We start from the raw sequence: 22,132 nt of genomic DNA on the forward strand, positions 1-22,132 counted from the left end.
TTATTTTTATTTTTATTTTTTTACTTTATTGCGTGCTTTCACTTGACTCGAAGTGCCACAGAACATTTATCCTAGTGGCTACAGATGATTAATGATTGTTGACACAAACACAAACAGTGGGAAGCACAGACTGAATGAGACAGATGAAGACGGATGGAGGGAGAGGGAGAAGCTCAAGTTAAATACACCCATATCACCATTGGAGACGCTGTGGATAATAGGTCTCTGAAGGAACTTCTTTCTCACCACAACCACCTCCTTCAAATGGTTCCAAGTGTTCAATTTATTTGAGAGAGGATGGCAGGGAGAACCACTTAAAGCTAAGCTGCAACTTGTTAAGTATTGTGCAGCCCTTGTAAATCAATTTTTTCTTTGCATGTAAACGTAGCAAATGTGAGTTAAGGAGAACTTGTTGATGTTTATCTCAAATCCCGTTGATATTGATGTCCCCACTTTGCTGAAATATAATTATTGGCAAAGGATGACGTATGTGCAATGATGTCCCTGAGCACTTAGTGATCCACTTAAGTAGAATATGAATCAGTAACAGTTATAAAGTTATACAAACATGTCAAGAGCTGAAGCTACAATAATCAATATTGCAATACAGGGATGTGCAAAATCGACAAACATGAACAAAATGCCACTAAGGAATTGTGAGTCAACTGTTCAGGTAATTAATGGCAAGAGCTATTGAAATGTTTTCTGGTTTTTATGTGCGTAATTCAATAGTGCCTACCTGAAGAAGAGGTGGTTACCAGGATGTGGAGGGTACAAGAAAATTGCCCTAATCTTGGTTCTTACAGCATACAAGTCCTCAAGAGTGGGTGGAGGGTACCAATGATTTTTTTTAGCAGTCCTGTGCAGTCGGATTTTGTCCTTTTTTATGGCAGCACAACACCAAACTTTTTTCCACAGATGTCTCCATGCTGGATGTGAAAGTTCAACATTTAAAGAAGATGAAGTTAGCCGCTTTGATTGGCAGTGAATGGAATCGGCTTTGTTCAAGCTCCCAATGGTGCAAACTGCTCTTCTTCGAAATTACCATCACTCGGTCTAACATTCCTCCACGCAGATTTATGCCACAAACCGCGCCTCATTTGTGCTAGTCAAGAAAATAGGGCCTTGAGTGAGTTATTTTTTCTCTTTTTGTTGTATTTTTTTCTGACTTTTGTCTCAGTTTTTATGATAGTGACGATGTGGGAAGAATGCCCTGCAAACCTGCAAACATAATCGTGAACATATTGTAAAATGAATACCACTCTAGCAGTGTCAATAAAATTGAATAAAGTATTTTCCCAGAGCTAGTGTATTGGAAATCATTATATGTGCAATGGTCATAATGTTGTGGTTATTTGATCATTGTCCACCTTTTCTTAAAACTGTCGTTACTAATGTGTAATTACAGTACTTGCATGTTTTCACAATGAAATATTTTGGTAGAACAGTAAATCATAATGTGCTGCACATGTAATATGTACAATAATGCTCTAAACAAAAATATAGCCTTGCCTCTTGAGCTTATTCCCTCACCTAATAGTGCTTCCATGCCCACGAGCTGACGGTCTGTAGTTATGACAAGGCGATACTATTGCTATTGTTAGAGGTGATGTACCTCAACAAGGTTAAGTCAGATCTTATCACTGTGCTGGTGCAAAAATAGTGTTGCTTTGCTGTTTGTTGGAATGAGGCGAAAAGGGGAGGCAAAGGCTGGACGATAATGTACTGATGGTTTGCGTTGGACTAGTTTGTGTTAGTGTGTGTATGATTGTTGTGTGTTCAAAACTTCAGTGCCGCGTATTCAACCTGCTAGGGAGCCTGTCATGTTCTATCATGATACATGAAACTAAAACTGTGAGCGTTACATCATTCCTTCTGTTTGAAGTTAGGGTGTTTGAAGGTGTTAAGGGAAGAATCAATGTACTCATTGTATTCTTTGATAGTTTTTACAATGTTTTAGCAGATACGGTATCTTGTACATTTTCCCAGATTTTTTTTTTTTACTGAGGACACCATAACTCTTTTACTGCCAAAGACGTTAAATGACGTTCTGCAAAAACCTACGGAGGAGCGCCAAAGACGTTAAAAGACGTCCTCCCATTTTTATTTTATTTTTTTTTTAAACGGTTGCTGGGAAGGCTTGCGGAGCTGTCCTGAAAGTTTCAAGCAGGTCTCGTGAGCCTAATGACTATTTTTGGCCCCTAGAGGGCAGCGATGACTCTCTTTTGACAAGATTGGGTGGGCGTCAGTAGAAGACGTGAGGCGGGGCTAGAGTGTTGAGGGGACATTGGCTGAAGAAGCCATAATGGTGGCCGCTTGCAAGCAGCTCACGGTCGAGCCGTTTTTTTCAAAGACATCGACCAACGATAAAGAGCACATTGATGACGACGATGATCATCATCGATGATGATGATGATGGTGAATCCGAGGTTGGAAGCGCTGACGCGGCGACTATGACGACGTTATAAAGGTTCACGGGCGAGCGATGCTGACACCGGAAAACACGGAGCACAACGCTCAGGCGGACGTTCAATCGGACGACGAAGAGTGCCCCGAGTCCAATGCATATTCATCGGAGGAGTGTGTACAGTCTGCTACTTGCTATTTATCCGCCGGAAAAAAAGGCCGTCAAGAAAGTGTAACGTTTGCACGCGAAACGGACAAATGCGAAAGTGAAAGTAAACTGTGTGCGAGTCCAGCGGCGTCTCCTTGCACGCAGGAGAGCGTTACAAAAAGAAAAACTGTATTTGAAACATCCACATAATTGTAAGTAGTACCACAGTTGCACACATTTGTAAATAGTTTGCGAAATTGTTTTGTCAAATTGTTACACTGTTGAATGGAAATAAACATATTTTGCAAACTAAAAACACTTTTTCATTGTTGGTGAAAGCGTTTTACAGAAGTAAACCACTATTTAGGTGTTTGTAGCATCATTCATGGACAAAAAGAAGTGTACAATTCACGAGAGTGCATGAAATAACATCGTTTCACAAAAAGCTATTTTTCTCCGCTTTTTGTTTCAAAACAGAGAATTTCGGTAAAAGTAACCATTTTCTATTGTTGATTACTGAAGAACGGAATAAGGTACAAACAAACATACTTTTTTTTCTGATGAAAGCTGAGAGTCCAATCTTTCATTTGGTAGTATGTGTGTTTCCATAGTCCAAACACAACATTTTCTGTGGACCTTGAAAGATCAGTCAAAATGCTTAAATCGGCTGGCACTGGCGACAACCCGTTTCTGAAAACGTCTGGCAGTCAAAGAGTTAATAATAATAATAATAATAATAATAATAATATTTAATTTTAAGCGCAAATTGGTACTCTCATCAACTGTCTTGCTTGTCTCTGTGTTTTCTGTGACTAAGTGGCAACCAGTCTGGCTTTCATCAAATGTCAGTTGTGATATGCTACAGTCATGATTAGGATGGTGTACACAGGGGTTGCCATTGGGACTATCGGGAGTTTCCTGGAGGCAATGAGTATGAAGTGAATTTCTCAAGGATAGAACGACACTTGACTTGGAGAGAGTGGGAATCGAACAGCTGACCCTTCAGTGGCTTCAGTTACTGGACGAGTCACGGCCGCTACGAAGCTATTGACCTTTAACCCTAGCTCGGTCAATGTGTGAGATGTATAATTTCAAATAAGGTTCATATATACTTTGAGGCACTAAAATCTATTTTCAACCTATTTTCTATAGGTTCGTTTGCAAAGGTATTGAATGTTGATTTCTTGTCAGGGTTTGTTCCAGGTCGCAAACGTTCACCAAAAGTTTTTTATTGTTGCAAATAAATTTTGCCTTGAGACAAGGAAAACTGCTGGCAACCATTAAAACTGATGGCCAACGGCCCGGTGGGTGGTGGGCGGTGTCTGGTCGGTGCTGGATTTCACTTTCCTTTCTTTTCTTTGGTCCTTCCTCGGGTCTCCTGACGGCCTCACGACTCTGGCTGGAAGTGTTTGGTTTAGGTGAACGGTATGGGATTTTTTAATAGGTTTTAGGTGAACTAATGAATACACACACACTCACATGCACGCACACACGCACGCACACACGCACATACACATACAAAAAAAATAAGAAATAAAAAAAATAAAAATAAAAAAAAATGATGGCCAACGTTTGGCAAACGCCTTTGTGATCTTGAACGAACCCTGACTAAAAATCAATATCCACTAACCTCGCAAACAATCACGATCTCCGCTCAGTGGGATATGGGTGTTATGGTATCTGCTGAGCTGAAGCCTATCCCACTTGATTTTAGGCAAGATGCATATAATCCAGGGGTCCATTTCACAAAGCATGTTCAACAAACACTAAGACTAACCCTGAACAGCGAATTGACATACACTGAGAGTGGAAACTGGGTTTTTGGTTCCATGACAGCTGATTTGAGGTAGTTTTATTAACACAGTAGAGTAGTTTCACCTGGAGTTATCGCTACACTAAAAAGACCACATCAATAGAGCCCCGATTTGTCGAGTCACCATGGCAACAGGGAAGCAGAGCGCGGCGCCACCCTCTGCTTCCGCACTTTTTTTTACCCCTCTTAACTGGAAATATAAATGCGATCATGAGGCGAATTTGAACATGTATTTTAGAAAAAAAAGTGTAACACCACAGCGGCACCCATAGAGGAAGGCAGTATTGGAGAACGTTGCTGCTCGGGTGTCGAGTCAATGCGTACATTTAAATGTAGTCCTTTGCAATCACAATAATATTACAGGGGAAACCTGTTTAATGGTAACTCATTAATTCATTTCATTTAGTTGCAATCCTGCGTGGGAGAAGCGCACTTGACTAAAGAACTATAAAAACATTATTCAAACAGTTCTAAGAAAAACGCGGAGTTCAACACACAATATATGCTGTGATGTGATCGCATGACTGCGACGCCAGTAATGTTGCAAATGTAAGGACGGAATAGGTTGTGTATGTAGATGATGGACTGTGATGTGAAGCAGTACCGTTCAAAAAGATAACCGTACGGAAATGCCAGCATATCTATGCGCGGTCTGATAACGATCTTGCGTCAAATATTTAATTCCCTGCGCAATAGTGCGACACCTTCATCAATAGGGTCATTGTCAAAAGGACATGCCATGTTCATGACAAAAGTGGACTTTACGCTATAGACTATAGGCGTGTTTACGCGGACTGACTGAATGAGGAAAACAAATGTCGTGTGTGGTTAAAAGGAGGCGGGGACAGAGAAAACCTTGAGGTTCATTGTAAAAAGCCTGCTCCTGACCAGGTTAGGTTCATAGACACTGTTACTACGGTAAGGCCAGAGTTACCTCTTTTCCTCTGGTTTCAGTTACCTCCATTTCTGAAACGGAAAAGGCACAGTTTCCCACATTTCAGGGTTTCTTAACCCAGGATCCTCACTAAACCTGCTTTGTGAAATAGACCCCAGGGGTGTCAAACTCATGATACCTCAGGAGCTACATGGCGGAAAATTTATATTACCAAATGGGCCGGACCGGTAAAATCATGGTATATAACTTAAAAACAATGGGCATCAGTTATACATAGATTTTCGCTTTTTGCAGGCCAGCCCTAAATAGCAGGGCTTACCTGTAAATACAAAAAATAACACAAATGCAAATATAACGTATATAACACTTAGCCCGTATGAGTTCCGGGCGTGTTATATCTACCTGTTTTGTATATATATTGTTCTCAGAATGCATTGTGTAGTGCAGTTAATTAAGTTATAGGATGTTAAACCATGTCATACGTGTTTTTGTTACCAGTAGCTGAATGTGTGTCGTATTCATCACGTTTATGTTTGAATTGCTCATCTGAAGATTGCTTGTGAAATTATGAATTTACATGTTTTGATTTTGTCTGATTAATTGGTCCATTATTACTCTTTTTTTTTTAACTTTACAAGATCATCTCGCGGACCAGATTAAATCCCTTTGCAGGCCTGATCCGGCCGGCGGGCCTTACATTTGAAACCCCTGATATAGACAACCATCCTAACATTTTTGTAATGAGGAAACTAAGCAACCGTCACTAGAAGGTGCCTGCAAACTTCACATAGGTGGATGTTAAAAGACTGTTTAACTCTTTGACTGCCATGGACGTCAAAAGACGTTAAGTAAAAACCTACGGAGGGCCGCCAATGACATTAAAAGACGTCATCCAATTTTTTTAAATTTTTTTTGGGAAACAGGTGGAGGAAAGCCTTGGCCAGCTGTGGTGAAAGTTTCAAGCAGATCTAGTTAGCCTAATGACTATTTTTGGCCCTAGATGGCAGCAATGACTCTCTTTTGACAAGATTGGGTAGGCGTCAGTAGAAGACGTGAGGCGGAGCTAGAGGGGACAATGGCTGGGGAAGGGAAGAGAACATGGCGACCGGTTGCAAGCAGTTCACGCTCGAGCAGTTTTTTTCAAAGACGAAAAGCATCAACCAACGCTAAAGAGCACATTGATGACGACGATGATAATCATCGATGATGATGATGGTGACTCCGAGGTTGGAAGCATTGACGCTGCAGTAGAAGACGTGAGGCGGAGCTAGATGGCTGAAGAAGCGAACAATGGCGACCGGTTGCAAGCAGCTCACACTTGAGAATTTTTTTCAAAGACGAAAGGCATCGACCAACGCTAAAGAGCACATTGATGACGACGATGATCATCATCGATGATGATGATGGTGACTCCGAGGTTGACGCCGAAGTTGGAAGCGCTGACGCGGCGGCTATGACAACGTCATAAAGGTTCACGGGCTAGCGATGCTAACACCGGAAAACGCGGCGCACAACCGAGCACGCTCAGGCGGACGTTCAATCGGACGACGAAGAGTGCCCCGAGTCCAATGCATATTCATCGGAGTAGTGGGTACAGTCTGCTACTTGCTATTCCCGGGAAAAAAAGGCCGTCAAGAAAGTGTAACGTCTGCACGCGAAACGGACAATCGAAGTGAAACGTATCTGTTGTGCAAATCCTGCTCCGTCTCCTTGCACGCAGGGCAGTGTTACAAAAAGAAAAACTGTATTTGAAACATCCACATAATTGTAAATAGTACCACAGTTGCACACATTTGTAAATAGTTTGCGAAATTGTTTTGTCAAATTGTTACACTGTTGAATGGAAATAAACGTATTTTGCAATCTAAAAACACTTATTCATTGTTGGTGGTGGTGTATTACAGAAGTAAAGCACTATTTAGGTGTTTGTGGCATCATTCGTGGACAAAAAGAAGTGTAGAATTCACTAGAGTGCATGAAATAACATCGTTTCACAAAAAGCTCTTTTTCTCCGCTTTTTGTTTCAAAACAGAGCATTTCGGTGAAACTAACCATTTTCTATTGTTGATTACTGAAGAACGGAATAAGGTAGAAACAAACTTTTTTTTCTGATGAAAGATGAGAGTTCAATCTTTCATTTGGTAGTATGTGTGTTTCCATAGTCCAAACACAACATTTTCTGTGGACCTTGAAAGATCAGTCAAAATGCTTAAATCGGCTGGCACTGGCGACATCCCGCTTCTGAAAACGCTTGGCAGTCAAAGAGTTAATAATGTCACATCTTAAGCCACTCAGAAAGCCTCTCCTTTCCTAAGTTATGACATATTTGCAGTGTTAAGAATACCCACATGCTGAAAGAAAAACCTAATCAAAGATAATAGTGTGTGTGGGGGGGGGGGGGGGGTCGTTTTAAGTTGATGGCTGAGATGTGAAGAAAGGAGTCGTGATGCTTTTTCTTTTAGATTTAGCTTGAAATAATAATAAGCCAGAGTGGGTTTATGACAAGTTCATAATGATGATTAGATGTGTATACTGTAAGTCTAGTTATACATCTTGATGAAAAGTCAGGTTTTCAATGCAACATTTAGAGTCTTTGTTAAAGAATTGAAAGGTTTCCGTGGCCTGTCAGCCGTTTGAACAGCGGTTTGACATTTGGGAATATAAATTGTGAGTAAGAGAGCTTTTGTGCCAATAATGTATATACAATTTTTTTTTTTTTTACTTTCTATAAATGCACACACATCCAACACAACGTGCAGCCATTGCGGGTGCCAAGTATTCAGTCCCACCGTCAGTATATTATAGATCATACAAGCCTACCCAGAACCATTTTACACCTCTACACACTCTAAATATCCTCTGCTATGGTAACATGCCAGCCTTGTGAAAATGGTGCATTCACGCCGCAGATCTCTTCTGTGCGATGATCACACGTTCGCCCACCTCAGTGTCCTGTCAGGATGTTGCTATAGATATCCACAGCCAGTGCCGCTCGAAAGAGACGGCAATGACTGAGAGCCAGTGATGAGAGGAGGCAAATGAGAAAGATCTGGCGGAACAGAGAAAAGAGTGAGCCTTAGAGACAGGGAAACGGTGAACAATAATTATCCCGCCACCAGTGAGTTTCCAAAAAGTGAGAGAACATGTACAAAGTGAAAGAAAGGCATGATGGAAGGGGAAGAGCAGGAAAATGAGCCCTGCCACGTCAGTGCATCAAAGCTTTTCCGTGTTGAATCCTCATCTCCTCATACCCGCTCGCACCCTTTCAGCGTCTCCACCTAATGAGCCAAGGGCCTCCCAGTGCCTCATCCATACGCTCACGCCCGCTCACCGCCATTAAAAACTGTGATACAGACGTATTTTACCACATTCGCAGCAGCACCTGTTGGTATATATTGCTGTCAGAACTTTTATTAACTGTCACGTTACCTGTTACTTTCTCAATAGGTGGAAGGAACTATCTTGTCTCGCACACACAAATCTCCCTTTCTCTCTTTCGCAATTTTCTGCGCAACCAACTAACTAAAGCATCACAGTCAAATTGTATGATAAGAGTGGGAATGAACGAATCACACCTTGGTTCCTTCTGCCAGTTTGCAACAATTATGTAGGATTTTTTTTTTTATTAGTGTGGTTTTTGTGTCAATGTTTATGGCAAAATTCAAGCAAATTTTTTAAATTTTTGGGGGGTGACTTGGAGTTTTCCACACCTACAAAGATAATAATTCCTTGTTTGTCACTTCTTACTGGTTGCCATCCTAGTTAGTGATGGTGTGAATTGTAAATGTCATTCAAGTCATTTTTAATAGTTTTATAGCAACAGTGAAGTAGCATTCTATTTTGTAGGCTATTATAAAAGGTTCATAAATAGCCAAGTGTACAGTTAAACCCATTTGGTAGTTTACTGGATGTTTGTTTTGTAATGACAATTTTTTTGTTCATGTTAATTTGCTCACTGGAAGGTTTATAGCAAACTCCAGTGAAATCAAGCAGCAGAATTTAAATCCATTTTTTAAATTTGTTTGTCTGTTTTTTTCCAGAATATTTTATTCTGTTTTTATTTTTATTTTTTTGGGGGGGGTTCCTGTTTTACCCCCCACAATATGTTGTTGTTGTTGTTATTAAGAATACTGTTATTATTATTTTTTGATATAAAAAAAACTATATTCAATAAAACACAAAATATATATATTATTTTTTTTAAAAGGCAAAGGGCAAAAAATACTCACAATGTGAATGTGTAATAAACCCCATTTTACTTTTATTTATTTTTTTTCTCTAGACTTTGCTTGTTTATGCGCCATTTAGGCATAAAAACAATCGCAGTAGGCTTCTTTTATTTGTGCTTAGCACTGCTAGATCAAAATCCCAAATGCCTACATTGCTTTAAGATACAGTAAGTATATCAATAACATAACTTTGTTGATGTTAGCATTTCATCAAATAAATGTCAAAAGACCTACACGATTCTTCATCACACTGCATGATTTTGAAGTGGCACTTTCATTTTTCAAAAGCAGAATTTCTGGGGCTGTAATCATCACAAAATAAATTCAGAATCCTTGTGGTTTTTTTTTTTTGTTTTTTTTTTGTTTTTAAATTTCTCTGAATGCTGCAATTGAAAGATTTACAGGTCAAACATTCAAAGCTGCTCACAGGAATGAACGTGAATATCCTGCATGCCATGAATTCAGAACAGCAAGAACATAAAATATAGATTGCAAGGGTGGTCGACAGAATGGCAGCAGTATACAGAAGGGAACATGTGTGTCTACTGTAATAGAAAGTTCTCATCATCCTGAGGGTTAAGTGCCTCAAAACATGTCTGTGCATTAGTGGAGGCGTGGATGGACAAAGCCTTGCAACAGGCTACATCACAGCTTGTCCCTGTGGCCAAATAGCGGCACCAAAGTGGATGGAAAGGCACTTTAAAATAAATTGATCAAGAAAGCAGCTTCAAGTTGATTGATTAAACACCCTTGCGGTCCTTTTGCTTTAAGTTTTTTTTATTTGTGTCCCTGCTGTAAAGTCAGGTTCTAGAAAATACCTCTGATTTTGTGGGGAATTTAAGCACATATCCGGAAGAATATCTACTAGTTGAATATGTAAAGTGCGGGAAAAAAAGATTCACTTGTAACCTTTTACACCACAGCATTCATCCATCCATTTTCCATATTTCATTCATTTCATTTTCTTTTTCACGCTCCCGGGTGTAACCTGCAAATAAGTGTGCGACACCAAAGAGGCAAATCAGTGATTTCTGAGTCTGGCTGTAAATCATGGAGCATGTTTTTTTTTTTCCAGAGACTTGAAAATGTCATTTAAAGCCAATAGAAAAACATCAAGCACGTTTTGAACTTACTTAACACTTCAAAGGGGAACATGTTTTTTTTTATTTTATTCTGTATGAAATAAATCCAGTAAAAGTAATATCATCAGATTCCTGTTCTTTTGGCTGAATACAGATTTGCAGGTTCTTCAACAAAAATGGGGTTTGCCTGCAATTTTAAAGACACCCGACCTTCCTTGCACGAGGGACCGGGCGACTCAATTTAACATAATCATATTTTGATGACTAGCATTGAAGCAAATAAAAACAAATTATTCAATATCTAACCATTCTCACCAGTGTGCCATTGTGTTGAATGAAGTTGTTGAGTGAGTGGGGGGAAAAAGCTTGTTTTTTGATGCCAGGCAGTTGATGGCACCATGTTGTTGGCCCCAATATTTTCCGTTAATAAATAATGGATAAAATGCTGTAATCACAGCACCTTTTGATCAGCTCAATAAAATATTTTTGTCTTCAGTCTCTCTACATACATTTGATAGCTTTCTGAAATTTGCTTACAAAATGTGGCGATGTACAATATGATCAAAGTGAATTCAAATTTCCTTCAAGTGCAATACGATGCTTCACCTTCACAGGCGTTAAATTTACTACAGCCCCTGGAGTGCATGACAGGAAAAACGCTGAGGAGAAAATATGCTGAAAGGCAGATTTGGTAGGGGACGCCCACATTTTAGAGTTGCTCCACCCAGAGAGGCACAAAGGTGCTTAAACGACTGACTACATGTAAGTGGGATGGAGAATTTGTGCAGCCAGAAAAGTGTGTAACTTTGACATAAGCGCGTAGGAAAATATTTCTCAAAGTCATTTGTGGTGACATAATGACACAATTGCCCTGTCATTTATTCACTTCACAAGTTTACCAGTATTTTTATTTTTATTGAATTACTTTTATCAGGCTGACAATGCTCATGCACTCAGAAAAAGAGGGAAATGCCATGATCTGTGTTTTGTTGATTTGGTTTTAGTTAGATTTTAGTTTCCATTGTGTCCCTTTTGACATTGTCTCGGTAAGTTTTATTGTGTCCACCTGTACTTGCCAACTAATCAACTCCCTCAGCCACTTGCATCTTGTCTAGGTGTTTTTCGGTGTCTCATCAGTTTGTTTGTATAGGCCTTCTATATGCGGCATTTGTGAAGGTGGGAAAATGGATTTATCCCACTTGGATTGTCCCAATTATGACCTCAAAGCATCCAAGGTGAATGTAAACAACAAAGATGGCTGATTCCGAAAAATTGTTCGCTGTTCTGGTTAGCACAGTCAGTCCACATCACGGTGTGTTACATGAAGGTACTTATTTCAAATAACTAAATTAATGTTTTAATAAATAAAGAGATAAATATGTTCATAATCGTATAAATTATGTTTGTGTCTCTACGGCATAGGTGTCAAATTCCGGTCCTGCGGGTTTTGGAGGTTTCCCTCTTCCAACACAAGCTGATTCCAATCAGTAGGATCGTTATCAGGCTTTTGCACAGCTTGCTTATGAGCTGATCATATATCAGCTGTGTTGGAGAAGGGAAACATCCAAAACCTGCAGGACTAAGGCCCACGAGGACCGGAGTTGGACACCTATGTTTTACAAGGTCGCCATTGTCCAGTGACGTCAGATTGAAGCCAGTCGTTGATGTTGGGGTCCCTTTACCCCCCCTGATTTCGCAACCCGACCTCTAAGTTCAAAGGGGCGTTCCGGTGCGCACTTCCTGGGATGAAGTCTGAAAAGTCAGACTTCCCACCTTCCTCGAATGCAGCATTAGTACCCTGCTTCCTTTCAGTCTTTGTCAGTTTATTGTCCATGTTCTGTCGTTTTGCTGATTGTTTGGTGTCTCAATCGAAGTCCTTGTCAAGTTAAATCTTCATAGTGTCTTGTTTAGTTACTTTGTACCTTATTTTAGACTTCTGTTGATTTTAGTGTTTTTGATAACCTTAGTACTTTGTTTGTGGTATTTTAGAAAATAAATTAATTTTTAAAGTTCGTCTGGCGTTTGGGTCCTCAACCCCACTCAGCATTTACACAATATTTTTAGTGTTAATGACTACCACAGCAGGCAATCAAACTTTTGTGGCACATAGCAGCAATACTTAGACAAAAATAAATTATCATCAGCACAATAACAAAAATGTGAATGACTGTCTCTCAACATTAACTATATGGCACACATTGCAGTATTACACACACACACACACACACACACACACACACACACACACACACACGCACAAACACACACACACACACACACACACACACAAACCCTAACCCTAAACCTTAATCCAAGTTTGTTTTACTTTCTTTGTGGGGCCATCTCATTGACATAATGCATTTCCTAGCCCCTTACCCTAACCCCAACCAGCAAAAATGATTGCCTACTCCTATTCCTTAACCTAACCTCAACCATAACCCAATTCAAACCTAACCTCTAAAACCAAGTCTTGACCCTCAAAAAGAGGTCTAAACTTGTGGGGGCCAGCAAAATGGCCCCACGTGGACGGGTGGGCCCCACAACTCTGTGAAATCCCGAAATGTTGGCCCCACTTTGTAACAAAAACAAAACCACACACACACAAAATCACTTTTTTTTGGGCATGTGGTAACAGTTTCCCAGCATATAATAATATTGACTGATTCTTGCACAAAAATTCAAGCAACTAGAATGCACACAGCAAAAAAATTGGAGTGAGTTAATTTTAACTACTGAAGTATAAATTGAACATTTTCAGAGTTAAATAGTGTTAATTTACAGAGTTAATAACCTAGTGTTAAGTTAACTCTGCAGAGAGGTAATTAATCTCCACCTTCGCACCTGTCAACGAATGACTAATAGTAACTATTGGCCACTAGTTTAGTGAAAAATGAATTTACTAAAATCAACGCTGACCCATGTTGACTAGTGTTAAATTTCAACTGCCATCAGAGTTGTTTTAACTCCATCTCAGTGTATTCAAACGTGTTGTTTTAAATATATTGAGTGTGGACCAATAGAGACACTAACGTGTTAAATTTAACTCAGTAGGTGTTGCATTACCTGCCAATTTTGCTGCACAGGCATAGAATTACAGTAGTTTTAACAACTGCCTCTTATCATTCACCTAAAACGTTTTTGTGGGTACAGAAGTAATGTGAGACTTTTTTAAAAATCCTCTTTTGCTGAATACCATTTGGTGGTTTCTGTTTTTATTCCTTCCGTTTTTTGTCAAACCAAAACACTTGAGCAACACAGGTGAAAACAGTTGCACTTAAAACACGCGCTGGTTTAAGCGCGATGTCTTTGCAGTGTAATGGAGCGTGATATTGATCACGAACCTCGCTGTTCCCGGGCCATCTTTATCTGGAAGATGCTCCCGCGGCAATCGGGGAAGGAGAAGGAGAAGGAGGAGGCTTAAAGTGGTTTGCAGTGCTGGCACACGGCATACCCCACCGCCACCCCTCCCAGTCCCAGTGACATTGCAAAGGGAGGCTGGCGATGCTTTACTGGGCCACACCCCCAGCGAGGCGGAGGGAACCGCGTGACTTCATCGCGTCAAGTGGAGCGCTGAAAAAAATAAAAAAAATTAAAAAAAATCATGCAGGACGTCTGTGTGTGTGTTCTGCGTGTTCTTTCCCAAACACTTAAATCAACGCTGTTTTGTAAACTAATTAGCGTCTCTTATAATTCTCATTGCATTAAAACATGTTTCCAGTGGCATACTTGTCTTTTACCTGTGCTATTTCCCCCTTCCGAATAATTGTATAAGTGCACGCCAATAGGGAAGAGGTTTGTATGAAAGAGAGAGACAGCGGGGCTTGTATGTGAGGAGAAGAGTCTGGGGAGGAAGGGAGGGAGGGCCGTACGCATGACATCATTCCCTCTGTCAGTGTTCGGACTCGCTTGTGGTTCCTCCAAGTGCGCACGGCGGCTGGTGCTGAGGGAGCGACTCCTCCTGCCGAACACAGACGTGCGTCCTCAGCAACCTGCGCTGGGCTGGATTAGATATCCTATAGATTGATCCCGCTAGAGGAACCGGTGAACTGACTGGACCTGCCGCCGGGACGCACACTTTTAGACGCAAAAAAAAAGAGAGAAAAAGAAAGAAAAACTCGGGGATTATTGCTTGTTTTAAACATGAAGATGTGACGGCTCGCACGACAGAACCAGAAAGGAACTCCGTGGCTGATAAAGGTAAGGAGGCTCCCTGTGCACACTTTTGCACCCACGTTTAAGCATTTTTAAACGTCGAGGAGTCCGATCCGTTTCTCTCACAAATTGACCACTATGTGCCTATTCGGGTTTTGCAGCGCGCAAGCCGTGCTTATATCGAAATCCCGCACCCAGTGCGCTTGCAGGGGAGTAGACACTGCTTCGAATGTTTTGGGGGGTTATTTGTTGTTTTCTGCCAAACGGATACGCATGTGTCCCCAAACACCGCGCGATGCTTCTGCAGGTGTCTAAATACGGGAAGGATTAGATTGACGCAATGGTGGTTCTGAAAAGACAGTTCCAGCGGCTCGGCTTTCCTCTGCTGCACGCTCAACAAAAAAAAATAATAAGTGGCAAATATGCAAGTTTTTTTTCTTCTCACTTGCTGGGTTTGAGCTGCGGATTTTTGACACCCGTGTGGTCTATTTGAAGGGTTTTGAACAGAGGCATGAATAAGATTTTGATCATGATTTTGTTCAATGTCTATTTCTAATCAGTTGAATCCACTTGACTCGCCTCCGCAACAATCTTTCCTCGCATCTCACCAGTACTCTGATCGTCTTTCTCTTCACCATGTTTGTGTGTAGAAGCGGAGCCTCAGGTGGATATATAATGGATTTAGGATTTTCGTACACCCAAAATTTTGGGTAACATAACTTTGGTTCTTTTCTAGGATGTTTTTCAATGAGTGATGATGCCCCCTTGTTGGATTGCTTGACACTTTTGACTGATGCATTTGATTTGTTTTTTTTTTAAAGAACATGGAAAAAATGCATGGTAGTGAATTACAAATACATTTTTTAATGGTGTAGAATTGTATTATATATTTTAAATAATGTACACATAATATATATATATATATATTATTTTAAAAAATCTTCTAAAAAACATTTTAAAAATAATTATTTTTCAACATCTTCATGGTCCGCTGTTATAACAATGAACGCCTGCAAATCTCATAAAACTCAAAGAACAATATCTTGCCACCTCCCCGGTTGTTAAAAAGAAAATGGCTTTATTTTATTTTTTTCCTCTGGAGCTGCAGTAACTCGGTTAAAGCTTTTTACGGTGCCCGGGAATGGCTCACAGGCTCACAGCACAATGTAATGTAATCAAATTTATGATGTTGCTGTGTGTTACAATTTTCGGTTATGCTCTGTCTCGTGAATTTTTTTTTAATTCCCCCCACACCAGCCACCCCACCAGAAACACCTCATTGCTATGGTGCCCAGGAGGAGGCATCCGAGCACATCCACCAGTGGATTAGTATGCTCACTCACTGCCCGCCTGCACCCAACCTTCCTGGAAATAGTCCAGCCCTTTCCAATATATTTTACATTCTGACTTATGGCACCTCAGATTTATTCTGGCAACCAATCACACGCTTGCTTTTCCATTTTTCACTTTCAATTACACCAGAAAGTTTGGCCTCCTGCATGCGAAGTCATTAAAATATGGCCAACAGATGATGTAATGAACGAGATGGCGTTTACACAGCATGAGACGCTCTCGTTCTGGTTTTTCATTGTGATGCATGTTGTAATGTACAAGAGAGCCCCTGGGATTTCGAAGCTATGATTTGTTTGATGTTGAAGCTTCAGTAATAATTCTTGTGATCGCTCAACCAGGGATCTGTCTACTTAAGTCTTCTTGTTGCTATTAAGATGTGGTGCCACACAATGATCACCGCGACAGGAGGGAGTCCATCACCGCTGCCTTAGCACAGAAGCCTGTGGACGGACAGCCATTAGTGTCCTTGCAGACTTAATGGTCTGGATACATTTTATGAAGCGTGCCCTCTCCTGGCGTTTTGCCGGATATATACTTTTTTCTCACAGATCTGAAGGTCCCTGTTTTTCAGAACTCTTCTTCTTTTGCCTATTAATTGGATGGCTTTTTGGTACCGCCATACCCAAGCATGTTTCCACCATGCACAATTCTTGACTTGCCATCAATCAAGCAAGCACTTTCTATGTATGAGATGGGTGATTGGAGAGCATGCTCAAGCATCCGTTGTTTTCTCCTGCTGTAATGCACCTCAATCATGCTCACCTGTCACAAGACAGACAGCCAAGATTGTTTCGGGGCCAAGGTGGAGGCCACTACTGTTAGGAATGCCTCACGCAGCGCACACACTTACTTGTAGCTTTATTGCATCTATAAGATAAACTATACGTCATTCTCAGTGGAGTCATTATAGAACAGTCCGACTGTGTGGACATCCTGCTTTTATACAGTAGGCCTATACAAATGGGAGTGATATGACAAATCGGGTGTGCTTTTTCATTGGGGGAGAAGGTAGAAGTATAGCTATGTTAGCTACATTCATAGAGTTAATTCAAACACGCTGGACATTGGAAGACATCCCAAATTAAGTGAATTTTCTTCATGGCAGATATTTTTTTTCACAAAAACAAGCTTTGTTTAAGGAAAGGGTTGTGAAGGGTGTTTCATCCGCTGGTCCCAAATTCTGTCCCCTTATGGAGTAAACCACAGATAGTGCCCATGCAAAAAAAAAAAAAATAATAATAATTTGCTTTGAACAAAAGTACTGCTTGAAAAAAAATGCAAAAAAATCTTATTGAACCAAAGTACTGCTTGGGGGGGAAAAAACATAAACAACTTTTACACCAAGCGGCCCAGTTTAGTTCACGTTTCTATGGTACAATTGCACTGGGGAATGATTAAAAAATAGTAATAATAAAAATAAAAAAAAATAAAAAATAAAAAATAAAAAATAAAAAATAAAAAATAAAAAATAAAAAATAAAAAATAAAAAATAAAAAATAAAAAATAAAAAATCTGTTGACTTGGATTTTCATTCTAATTAAAACTAAGTCCACACGAAAGCCAATTTCAATGTATCCTCACTAGTTTCTTACCGTTAAGGCGCGGTTTCAGAGCTTGAAACCGATCACTTTTGAAACCGGGCTCCAGAGTGGCAAGATTTCAAAACGCGCCCCGTATGCGTCCGTCTGGACACCATATGCAGGATACTCCTCCAGTGATGACGAAATGGTCGCAGCTCGATGACGACGCGTAGTCGCACATTGATGACGTATGCGCCAATTCTCACGTGACTGCGCGCAAACCGTCAGTCTGTCAACAACAATGGCGGATAGCCGTGTAGTAGTCGTTTTGCGCAGCCTCCTTAGCTTTATGTGTACTTGAGTCACTCGCCATTGTCACTTCTCCTGTGCTCGTCTTTTTCATGTTGTTTTGATACATGCAAAGCCATGTTTGATCTGTAGATTGCAATAAAATTAGAAAAAAAAGTTCATCTTCTTTGCTAATTCTTTTTCTATGCTTTCCGTTAACTCACTGTGGCTGCTCTACAGCGCCACTACAGACTTGGCATATACATTACAGCCGTTAAACATCCTCAGCGTATTCTTTTGGAGACACGCTAGTGTTGAAATGCTTTTTGAAAAAAGAAAATAAATGCTTCTCCGTATGGGCGGGGCCTAAAACTGGCATGCTGATCCAAAATTGCAGTAATTTTTTTCCCTAGCACGTTCCTCTACAGATTAGCCAAATTCCACTGATTACCTGTAGTAAGAAGAGCTGGTTACGATTAGACTCACCTATAGCTGCGTGTCAACTTGTTTATGCAATAACAATTGAGACGATAAGAGGAAAACTACCATAGTAGGAATTAAGAAAATTCGTGAGGGCTCCTTTTTTTTTTCTTTTTTTAGTTTTCAAAGCTCATACCTGCTCTACCTAGCGTTTTATTTACATACATACACATTTGTTTAATATTTTTAAGAAAATGTGATCCTTTAGCTCAAAAACTTGACATGATAGAGAAAAAATGATTTGATGATTTGAAATGATTTAACTCTTATCAGTCTTGCATTGCCAGTACTGGATGCTTTAGCGAAACAGCAACAGTATCTACATACTGCATGTATCAATGATTTCCAACCACTATGCCAAAACACATTCGTGTATCATGAGAGATCATTAGATATGCAATGGGAAATAAACAAATTTGTACAAAAATAAAAAAATGTATCTGTCGATGCCAGTGACTTATAATGATTGCAATTAGACTTGCCAATTCATGGAAGAAAATTTGCTGTTGCATGAAATGGCAGGTCTATTCAACCTGTTGCCATCCATACAACAATCGCTCTTTTCAACAAAACAAGCCCAGATTACACACTAAACTAAATTTGTGAGTAAACTAAAATGTGATCATCATTATCTCACTACACACTGTTGTGTTACATGCTAATAATAACTATAAACAAGCGACACAAGCTCAATTCTTGTCTCTGTTTTACTTTCTGTTCTACTGTAAGATTCCAGTACAACACAGTTGTGACAATTCTCTTAAGCAATCAATGGAGAGCCATGTAACTAACTTTAGTAAGTAAGTGAACCAAACTGCACTATTACAGGTGGTACCAAAGCGGGCTGAGTACAATAGAAACACATTGTGCATCGCAGTGATTAGTAGTGCTTGATGGAAACAGTAATGTCAAAATCTAGAGGACCAAAAGATAGAGGTAAATGCTTATTTAAGGCTACAGAGCTTCGTCAATGTTTACAATGTACTAGGAGAGATCGACAAGCTTGTTAGTTGTCAACTGCAGAGGAACAGCAGGTTATTATCTCCCATTATTTTGTCTTCCTGCCTTTGGCACAGTTGGAAAATAGGAGTGGCACAATGTCATTCTCTGAATTTCCTATTTTAACCCAACCTTGCCACCAACATATCAGCCACCTGCCACCAACAAACAAAGGCTATATATATATATATATATATATATATATATATATGACAGTTGAAATTTAACACTAGTCAACATTGGTCAGCGTTGATTTTAGTAAAATCATTTTTCACTAAACTAGTGGGCAATAGTCACTATTAGTCATTCGTTGACAGGTGCGAAGGTGGAGATTAATTACCTCTCTGCAGAGTTAACTTAACACTAGGTTATTAACTCTGTAAATTAACACAATTTAACTCTGAAAATGTTCAATTATTATTTTTTAGACCACTTTACAGCCAGGGTGAATAAGCAGTTAATGGTTGTTGCTGGTCTTTACAAAAAAAGGAAGGAACTGTATGGATTAATTACTTTGGGTTAGTCATTACATAATTACTCAAGTAAATTGACTGTATAATATGATGAAAGATTTTTATTGCATTCAGCCCTCTGTCCAATTTTGCCATATTCTCAAGCAAAGCTGGTCAGGAAGCACATGATCCTCAAATTCATACATGTTTCTGGAATATTTAAAAATGAGAGATAGAAGAAATGTGTCCTTGTGCTATTTGAACAACCGTTTGTCATTTCAAATTGTGCTGACGTAAGTACTTGACTCGTAAAATGAGGCCACAGAATGCACTATTCGCTACCCTTTCTGACTTGGTTTGAGATCACTGTGAAGCTTGACACTTTAATGGATTTGATGTGTCCACACTTTCCTGGAACATGCTTAGATGTCAAGAAGAGTGAGCACATGATGCAATATCTATTCCCTCCAAAGTAACAGACTATAGGCTCCAACTTTGTTTTATTAAGATAATTGTTCTGACAATACACAAATGCACATTTCAGTTTAAACTTATTTTTGTTGTACGAAATACATAACACATTAATTTAAAAAGGTATTTGTGCAGCTTCACTTGATTAGCTATATATATATATATGTTAGAGGTGTTAAAAAATCGATTCAGCGATATATCACAGTATTACGATACAGCGCGCAATTTTTTTATCGGTTAAACATGCGGCCCAATTTTTTTTAAGGGATTTATTTAACAAAACGTCGTAGGGATAGGGTTCATACACACATATTTTATTTTGGGGCTTTTCAGACATGAAACAGAATGCAGCCTGTTTGTGAAATACAGTGGTTGACAGTTGCAGACCTGAAGTATCAGATAAACAAATACATTTTCATACAAATCTTACAGTGTACATGTACAAGTTGACTGATTAGTATTTTCAAAATTTGAGTTAAAAAAAAAATCGCAATTATCGAATTATAGTTTCGTATCGGGATTAATCGGTATCAAATCGAATTGTGATTTATGAATCGTGTTATGGATCGAATCAGAACCAGCTGCGAATATAGCTCAATGAATGTGGTTAGTTTATTTAGTCATTTATTTCAGAATGTGCACAGAGGAATGACCTGTTTATTTTAACACTAGATAAGAAAAGCAAAAATCTAATAATGTAATCAAAATATTGTCTTTAGATTTTACATTTAACTCAGTGTAAATAAACATTTCTTGTCAATCATCATTCATGCCCAAGGTTGACAGCTTTTAGATTCTTGAGAGTTCAGTAGAAAAAAAAAAAAAGAAGCTTAAATCCATTGTTTGTGTATGTTGACAGCAAATGGATAAGAGTAGTAAGATGCACATCAAAATACAAAGATGCACTGCCACTTTGTAATCTCCATCATTTAGAATTTGAGCCCACCAAATATGGGCTCAAAAAGCAAACCAATTATTTATGCTTTGTGAAGAACAGACAATTAAGAAACCTCTCCATGCGGGAGAAAGATGCAAATGTCCTCGTTGGAGAGTCCTGCTGAGGGTTATTTGCCTTTGCAGCCAACAACCACCCCAAGGGTCGTAAGTCTTGAAGGTCACAGTAGCATTTCACGTCCCCCCACCTCTCCTATCTTTTGCCCATGCCTCCTCTGTTCTTTCGGTGAATGCGTCCTGCCAGGTTTGGCGAGGATGATGCATCCAACAGCAAGCAGGAAAGACAAAACACTGTCTTGTCCTGTTGAGCCTGCATCATAGTCAAAGGCATCACAAACAATGAATGATTCATACAGTTGGAGAATCATTTATGTATAATTCAATTTGTACTCTAAGGCGTCAGTCAGGGACTAGAATCCCGGTTGTGGGTACGTTGTTGTGGGCGAAGAGACGGAGGAGGTGTTACGCAATATCAAGGCACAATTAAGACAGAGAGACGCAAGCGTTGACGATGTCCTTGTACGTTCCTTCTGCAGGGCCTAATAAAACCCTCGCAGGCTAGCATTGATCTCTCCCAGAACAATCCATTTAGACTGAGTGTGCCTGGCCATGTGGGGCTTCTTCAATTATTAATGGCAGAATGCTGTGCAAGCTTCCGTTGAGATGCAACAATGTGCCCCGATAAACCTGTGAACAGAGGTTTGCAGGAAAGCAGAGGAGACAGAAAATGATGCGGGCCAAGATGCTGGTAGATGTTTTCTTGAAAAGTGATTGGGGTTTACTCACGGCACAAAGAGAGTTCTCCCTGATTGGGCTAGAACTAGATTTACCGGTAAATATCGGTGAAACAAGTCCTCGGATGTTCGCTTATTTACATCAGGAAGAAGATT

The 22,132-nt window shown here is 39.8% G+C and overlaps 1 protein-coding gene across 11 annotated transcripts in view; it reads left to right on the top strand.

Moving 5' to 3' along the window:
* Positions 1–14,446: 14,446 nt before the first annotated feature.
* ptprsa (protein tyrosine phosphatase receptor type Sa) overlaps positions 14,447–22,132 on the top strand; it is a 233,580-nt gene continuing 225,894 nt past the window's right edge. For 7 of the 11 annotated variants that reach the window (XM_077584858.1, XM_077584850.1, XM_077584855.1 and 4 more), the window contains exon 1: positions 14,447–14,770. The gene's annotated coding sequence lies outside the window, so the exon portion shown is untranslated. The remainder of the gene's footprint in view (positions 14,771–22,132) is intronic. The other 4 variants (XM_077584856.1, XM_077584861.1, XM_077584857.1 and 1 more) reach the window with 1 other exon arrangement.

This window comes from Vanacampus margaritifer, chromosome 13, assembly GCF_051991255.1.
Source record: "Vanacampus margaritifer isolate UIUO_Vmar chromosome 13, RoL_Vmar_1.0, whole genome shotgun sequence".
Lineage (NCBI taxonomy): Eukaryota > Metazoa > Chordata > Actinopteri > Syngnathiformes > Syngnathidae > Vanacampus > Vanacampus margaritifer.